This window comes from Paramisgurnus dabryanus, chromosome 9 (assembly GCF_030506205.2).
Source record: "Paramisgurnus dabryanus chromosome 9, PD_genome_1.1, whole genome shotgun sequence".
In the NCBI taxonomy this organism is placed as follows: domain Eukaryota; kingdom Metazoa; phylum Chordata; class Actinopteri; order Cypriniformes; family Cobitidae; genus Paramisgurnus; species Paramisgurnus dabryanus.
This window is the reverse complement of record NC_133345.1, coordinates 34,554,024-34,562,607: the sequence shown is the minus strand read 5'-3', so window position 1 is coordinate 34,562,607 and position 8,584 is coordinate 34,554,024. Positions and strand designations below refer to the sequence as shown.

General features: G+C 39.4%; 1 long non-coding RNA gene across 1 annotated transcript; it reads left to right on the top strand.

Moving 5' to 3' along the window:
- Positions 1–4,586: 4,586 nt before the first annotated feature.
- On the top strand, positions 4,587–8,318 carry LOC135739814 (uncharacterized). The gene is made up of 3 exons (XR_010529040.2): positions 4,587–5,127; positions 6,196–6,342; positions 6,452–8,318. It is a non-coding gene; the product is annotated as an uncharacterized lncRNA (long non-coding RNA).
- The last annotated feature ends 266 nt before the right edge of the window (positions 8,319–8,584 follow it).

Here is an 8,584-nt window from a genome sequence, read left to right as displayed (position 1 = left end):
TTTATAATATATAGACACGGTAGGGATAGGAAGCGTGTAAGCGGATTAAACTGGTTCAGCCGGTGGCCGTTGGTCGCGCATCGGTTGGGCGTCACGTTGAAGGACAGCCAGTTGATTAGTGGTGCGATGACCTTCACAGCAACAGGAACTGGGTCTGTTTGTCTCATTGTCCTCAGAGTCGAGGACGAGACAGGGAGACAAAAACAGAATTCTATTAGCGTAGGGGCCGTTCGCATGTAATGCAAGTGTCATACATTATAGTGGTTTAATTCAGCTCGGTTCCAGACAGGCTAACTATTGCGGCAAGAGTAAATTACCCGTATGAGGTATGTGAGTGCTTTGTTCTAGACAAAATAACTACTGCGGGAAAAGTACATTTACTGGACATTCTATGTGAATGCTTTGTTAAAGAAGAATGTCTTAAGTTTAGATTTAAATTGATCGACTGTGTCTGATACTCGAACATTATTTGGTATATCATTCCAGAGCTTAGGGGCTAAGTAGGAAAAGGATCTACCACCTTTAGACACTTTTGATATTCTAGGGATAATTAAGTAACCCGAATTTTGTGATCGCAGTTTACGTGGTGGATTGTATTCTGATAGTAGTTCTTTTATATACGAGGGCGCTAGGCCATTTAAGGCTTTGTAGGTGATTAGTAATATTTTAAATTGTATGCGATATTTAACTGGTAGCCAGTGTAAAGATGCCAGAATTGGACTAATGTGGTCATACTTTTTAGATCGAGTAAGCACTCTTGCGGCGGCGTTTTGAACCAGCTGTAGCTTGTTTACCTGATTTGCATGGCATCCCCCGAGTAACGAGTTACAATAGTCTAATCTAGAGGTCATAAAAGCATGGATAAGCTTTTCTGCATCTGATGCAGACAGCATATGGCGTAATTTTGAGATATTTCTAAGATGGAAAAATGCTGTGCGGCAGACGTTGGAGATATGACTATCGAAAGATAGATTGCTGTCAAACATTACGCCTAAATTCTTAACCGTGGAAGATGGCACCACCGTGCAGCCATCTATGGGCAACTTGTAATCTGACATATTATGTTTGGAGCGATTTGGTTCAATAATAAGTATCTCTGTCTTATTGGAGTTTAGCATAAGAAAGTTATGTGCCATCCAGTCCCTAATATCACTAATGCAGTCTGTTAGCTTAGCAAACTGGTGGGTTTCGCTAGGATGTGACGAGATGTAAAGCTGGGTATCATCCGCATAGCAGTGAAAACTTATGTTATGTTTCCTGATAATGTCTCCTAGAGGTAACATATATAACGAGAATAGGATAGGGCCTAGAACTGATCCCTGAGGTACGCCGTATGTAACGGGGGAGTGATGTGACTCTTCCTCATTTACATAAACAAAGTGATATCGATTGGTTAGATACGATCTAAACCAGGCTAACGCCTGTTTTTTAATGAGCGGTCTAATAACTGCTAGTTTGAAAGCTGTTGGAACGTATCCTAATTCTAGCGATGAGTTAAAGATATTTAGTACCGAGTCGGACACTACATGAAATACCTCTTTTAGTAATTTTGTGGGAATGGGGTCTAATATACAGGACGATGATTTAGATGACGTTACTAATTTAGAGAGCTCTTCTATTGTAGTAGGTTTAAATGACTCAAGATGTTCGTATGATAATCTAGTGGTAAATGTACTATTGGGTTGAGTGGTGGCTGCTTGCGTAGTTTCTATGTTTTCCCTAATAGAAATTATTTTGTTAGTAAAGAAGTTCATGAAGTCGTTACTATTGTGTTGGAATTTACTATTGGTTTCTGTTTGTTCTTTGTTTCTAGTCAGTTTCGCAACTGTGCTAAAGAGGAAACGAGGGTTGTTATGATTTTCTTTAATAAGCGTACTGTGATAGGTAGATCTGGCGGTTTTAATAGCCTGTCTGTAGTGTTGAACACTCTCTTTCCATGCTGAACGCCATACTTCTAACTTTGTGTTTCGGTAGTTTCTTTCCATTTTTCTAGCTACTTTTTTAAGGGCTGCAGTATGATGGTCATACCATGGAGCTGGCGTTTTTCCTTTGATTCTCTTTTTTCGTATGGGAGCAACGGCATCCATCGTGCTAGAGCAAACGTTGTTCAGGTTTTCTATTATAATATCCAGATCTTCACGGTTATCTGCTACATGTTTCATTTGAGACAGGTCTGGAAGAGTGCTAATAAAGCTATCTTTAGTGGTGGAAATTATTGTTCTGGCTAATCTGTAGCATGTTGTAGACTGAGCGGTCCTATCTAGAAGTATTGTGTATGACACAAGGCAATGGTCTGAAACGGCATCGCTCTGGGGTGATATTTCGATGACTTTAATATTGAGTCCGAGTGACAGAATTAAGTCTAATGTGTGCTTACGAGTATGCGTGGGTCCAGACACGTTTTGTTTAATACCGAGAGAATTTAGAACATCCATAAACGCACGTCCTAATGCATCTTTTGAGTTATCCACATGGATGTTAAAATCACCAACGATAAGAGCTTTGTCTACAGTGACTGTAAGCTCAGATAGGAAGTCTGCTATTTCTTTAAGAAAATCTGTGTGGTGGCCCGGAGGCCTATATATGGTAGCTAAAATGAACGAAAGCTGTTTGTTGTTACGATCAGTTATTTCCATGTTTAACAGTATTATTTCAAACGAATTAAATTTTAGTTCTGATTTATGGTTTACTTTGAACATTTTGTTGTATATTGTAGCTACACCACCCCCTCTCCCTTTTAGGCGAGGAACGTGTTTATAATAATAGTCTTGTGGGGTGGATTCGTTTAAACTGATGTAATCGTCTGCTTTAAGCCAGGTCTCTGTTAAACAGAGTGCATCTAAGTTTTGGTCAGTAATTATTTCATTGATAATAGGTTCTTTATTGGTAAGCGATCTAATGTTAAGAAGGCCGAATTTTAACATTTGAGTTTCATCTTTTAGTGTATTGTGTTCTAATTTTATGTTAATAAGATTTGTACGAGACGAGGTAGACGGTGCTCTGTATTTATTTGTTCGAGGAACAGACACAGTCGAGATGTGTTGGTACTCTGGTAAAAAAGGCTCTATGTGCTGGGATATATGTGATCTTGACATGTCAAGGCAGCTAACAGACTGATGGGTAGGCCGATCTGTCTGTTTCCTGACCTGGGCCCTGGATAGTCAGACTATTTCTGTCTTGTATTTCTGTCTGTCTGTTTGTATTACTTTATGTCTGTCTGTTTGACTTTCTGTCCTTCTGTCTGTATGTCTGTCTGTATGTTTGTATGTATGTATGTCTGTCTGTCTGTCTGTCTGTCTGACTGTCTATATCTATGTTCTTCAGTCTTTTGTCCATCCATCCATTCATCCATCCAATGTTGTCTATCTGTCTGTCTGTCTGTCTGTCTGTCTATCTCTATGTTCTTCAGTCTTTTGTCCATCCATCCATTCATCCATCCAATGTTGTCTGTCTGTCTGTTTGACTGTTTGTCTGTCTGTCTGTCTGTCTGTCTGTCTGTCTCTATGTTCTTCAGTCTTTTGTCCATCCATCCATTCATCCATCCAATGTTGTCTGTCTGTCTGTCCGTCTCTCTGTCCGTCTCTCTGTCTGTCTGTCTGTCTGTCTGTCTGTATGAATGTCTGTCTGACTGTCTGACTGTATAACTGTCTGTCTGTCTGTCTGTCTGTCTGTCTGTCTGTCTGTCTAACTGTCTGTCTGACTGTCTGTCTGTCTAACTGTCTGTCTGTCTGTATGTATGTCTGTATCTATGTCTGTCTGTCTGTCTGTTTAACTGTCTGTCTCTCTGTCTGTCTGTCTGACTGTCTATCTCTATGTTCTTCAGTCTTTTGTCCATCCATCCATCCATCCATTAATTCTGTCTGTCTGTCTGAAACTGTTTGATCTTCAATCTGTTTGTTTATCCATTCATCCATCCAATGTTGTCTGTCTCTCCGTCTGTCTCTCTGTCTGTTTGCCTGTCAATCCATCCATTGTACCATCCATAGAGGTTGGTTGTCTGTCTGTCTGACTGTCTGTCTGTTTCTTTCTGTTCTTTAGTATTTTTGTCCATCCATCCATCCAGAGATTCTGTCTGTCTGTCTGAAACTGTCTGATCTTTCATCTGTTTGTCCATCCATCCATCCATCTATCTAGATCTGTCTGTCTGTCTGTCTGTCTGTATTTCGGTCTTTCGTCTCTCTATCTGTTTCTGAGTCTGTTCACATCTATTCTGTCGTTCTCTCTCTCGTTCTCTCTCTCGTTCTCTCTCTCGTTCTCTCTCTCTCTCTCTCTCTCTCTCTCTCTCTCTCTCTCTCTCTCTCTCTCTCTCTCTCTCTCTCTCTCTCTCTCTCTCCCTCTCCCCCCATCTATAGTGTCCGTCTGTTTGTCTGTCATACTGGTTGTTATGCTAGTTAGCAACTTGGCATTTCACATATATTTTAAATGTAAGGCAATCTTTATTTGTGGCACTATGATTGTAAAGCAATTATTTTATTCTTGGCTATCCTTACTTTGAATTAAATACATAATGTTTTTGTTAGCAGCCTTGATCATCCACTTGCATCCACTTAAGCTGCCACATATATTCATGGATGCTTTAAACCCAGATAGCAGTCAGTTCTGGCCCGATTCTGGCTTTTTTCCGCCAGTGTCGGCTGAAAGCCGGACAGATTTTTAGTGTATGCGCCAGAACTGGCCCAGATGAGGAAATAGTATACCAGTAGTAAACACAATTTATAGCTGTTGGCCCGAGTGTAAGCATACTCAGCTGAAGTCCGGGTCTACTAAAGTAGTGTCTCAGTGTAATCGGGCCGAATCTGGCATTGTGTAGTCGGACCGACTACATTGCATTGTGCCTGGACCGATTATGGTTTGATATGATACTGCCAAGATGTGTATGATGTCAGAAATTCAGTATGTGGCCCGATGCCAGTGCAACTGACACATGCCGGTTGTAACGCTGTTTGGTGGCAATTTAAAAATGTTTATGCTTCAGACGGACAGTATACAGTACACGGCCCGATTCCGTGATGTGGCAATCAGCCCTCTAGCTGTTGAACGGCAACATCACGACTGCTGTTATGATTTGAATCAAGCAGAGCACAAAGCTGAGCTCCCGTTCGACACAGACACCATCATCAATAACTGGTAAGTCACTGATTTAGTTTTTATATGTTAAAAATGCATGATAACAATGAAAAGGAATTGTTTGCTACATATTCAAAACCGTGAATTTTCCTGCACATTTAGCCAGCTGTCACGTTAGCTTAAATATTGTTGTTAGTAAGCTGAATCCATTTAGAAAGATGTAAATAACCAGTTGTCGTCCTTGTGCAGGTTAACAGGTTTTTAATAATCAAGCAGAGAATTCAGACACACGTTCATGTCTTCATAAAAAGGAGCAGTACACACAACCTTATTTGAGCTAAAGTAGTTAAGAAGTTAAAGAGCACCCTGCTGAAAAATCCAGCATCAAACCAGCATGGGAATTATGCTGGTCTTTACTGGTGGTCACCAGCATAACAGCACCAAAACACAACATATGCTGTGGCTTGCTGGTATGACCAGCATGGGATGCTGGTGCTAATGCTGGTTTGGTGATGGTGCTGGTTTGAGGCTGTTTTAGCTGGTGTTCACTAGCAAACCAGCACCAAAACACAACATATGCTGGTCTTGCTCGTATGCTGTTTTTTTCAGCAGGGCACATATTTTCAGATTCAAGAATTTACACACCCTTTGATGTGTAAGTGTTAGAGACATGTGAACGATGTGCAAATGTACAAAACCCTACACTGTAAAAAATTATCTGTAATTATGCAGCTGGTTGCCAGTAACTTACTGTAGAAGTTAAAGACTGAAAATGTTTCATGTTCATTTAACTTGAACAAACTGTTGTCAGTAAATAACATAAATGTAAAATCTACAGTAAGTTAATGGCAGCTAGTTGCCAGTTATACCCAGTAATACTGTAATTTCTACAGAAATTTTTTACAGTGTAAGTAAACAATGACACCAGTTATCTTCTTCAACTTAAATCTCTTTTCTTGGACTTCAACAAACACACAACAGTTTACTTCTATGGATTGCACACAACTTTTCTTAAATTAGCACACAAAAAAATAGCATGCATCACCTCTTTGATATAAGCAATCAACTACTGTATGACCTGTGTGTATGAAACTATGACCAACTATTAAGACTATAAATCTGTTTCAGGTTAACTGGTTGGGGCTTATTGGCGGGACAGATGTACGAGACTGCACATGGCATTGAAGAGGGCGACTGACAAATCCCTGGCTTAAAACCTCAACTGGATGGAAAAGACTTTATTTGCCACCCTCCAACTCAGAGAGGTAGTGATTGGTAAATATATCTGTTAATTATTTGTTAATAAAAATTAGACATTTCTTTTTAATATGCTCATTAAATGTTAAAGATTTCACAATGACAATATGGATTAATTATTTTAAAGATGCAGTTCGGAGAAGGTCCCTTACAGTTGTGGAGGTGACAATGAAGAGGTGGCTCGATCGAGAGGGTGGGTGCAAGAGACAACTTTAGCCAAAGAAAAGCAGTTTGTGTTAGCGCCTGTGTTTGTGTCTGCAAAGGAGAATGTTTTGTTCTGTAAAAAGAGTGGTGGTGTTTTGGTTAAATGTGTTTAACTTGTTTTAATTACTTGGTTTGTGTGTGAGAGGTGTGTGTGCGGGTGGGTTGGTATATGTGGTTTATGGGGAATAGTGTATAATGACATGTTTAATATGCTATAAACGTGCTTTAAAGGGACACAATACTAAGTGATACTTTTTCATAGATTAAAGACTTCCAACGGATTTTTGTTATGGTTGGGCTTAGGGAATGGGGTAAGTTAAGGCAATAGAATATACAGTTTGTACAGTATAAAATGCATTGTGTCTATGAAATTGTCCCGGTAAACCACATATGCCAACGTGAGTGTGTGGTGTGTGTGAGAGAGAGAATTTTTTTCTTTAAATGTTAATTAATTTGTTTTACATGTTGTCTCGCTGTAATTGCTTAAGGGGATAGTTCACCCCAAAATTGCAATTTTATCATAAATCACTTCCCCTCTGTCGTTCTAAACCAACAAGTGCTTAGATTGTCTTTAGAACACGTTTTTAGATATTTTTGATGAAAACTGGGAGGCTTCTGTCCGTCCCATTGATTTCAGTTAGTTTTACAATCCGTTTCACAGAAAAGAATGAAAGACATTGCCAAAAAGTTCAGTGTTCCATCAGTATTTCAATGATAATTTTTTTCAACAGTTTGTTCTTCTCCTTGGTCGTTCAAAGCCTGTTAACGACCAGACTACGGCGCATCATGCTGACGTCACCTGCTGCTGACGTCACCTGCTGACGTAGTTGCCAGCGTACAGACAGAATAGGCTGCCAAGTAATTTGTACATTTATTTGGGCTGTTTAAGTGTTGTTACAATGTTTGCATTATGCTTTAAAAAAAGAGCGTAGAAAAAAAACATTGGTAACCAAATCAGCAAGTGACATGAGCTGCAGGTGATGTCAGCAGCATCGCCGTAGTCTGGTCTTGAATACACTTTCAACAACTAAGGAGGAGAACAAATTGTTGAAATCGTTCGTTTTATTTTCTTTGTGCACAAAGTGTTCTTGTCACTTCATAATATTATTATTAAACTACTAATGGAACATGGACCTTTTTGGCGATGTCTTTCATTCTTTTCTGGGAAACGGATTGTGAGACTAACTTAAGTCAATGGGACAGACAAAAGCCTCCCGGTTTTCATAAAAAAATTCTAAAAATGTATTCTGAAGACAATCAGAGCACTTGGTTGTTTAGAACGACACAGGGGTAAGTGGTTTATGAGAAAATTATAATTTTAAGGGTGAACTATCCCTTTAAAATTGTTTATAAAGTGGGTTATGTGCTTGTAAAATGTGTTGTGTAAGAGATATATGTCTGTTTGTATGTGTTGGGTTTTTGTAAAGTGTACTGAATTTGTTAAGAATTAATATGTTCAAAATTACAATGTATTTGGTTGATTGTTGGTATGTTAAAACATGTTCATATTTATGTATTTGTTAACTGTTAATTCACATTAATGTGATGTGTGTATTTTTTTAATAAAAGGCTCTTAATCTTCTTAAATGGGTGTATTTTTCTTGAAAAATAAAAAATATACAATATTTACCAGTTTCTGGGCCACATCTGGCCCAGGGACCATGCAGATGTTGTCGGCCATATAAAACAAAGGGTCTGGGCCAGACCTGGGCCAAATAAGCAATTTAAGTCACTTTACAGTGTGCTAGCCAGACCTGGGCCAAATAAGCAATTTAAGTCACTTTACAGTGTGCTAGCCAGACCTAGGCCAAATAAACAATTTAGGTCACTTTACAGTGTGCTGGCCAAATCTGGGCCAAGTCAGTACGTAAGATCTATTTTACTGGGTGTGGGCCACAACTGGCCCAGATTTAATAGTTTGATCCAATTTTTAGTGTGTGGACCAGTTCTGGGCCGGGGACCCAGCCAGAACTGGGCCAGAACTCAAGCATATATGTGGCCCAGTGGTGGGCCAGGCAGATTTTGCTATCTGGGAATAAACACATTCTGCATAACT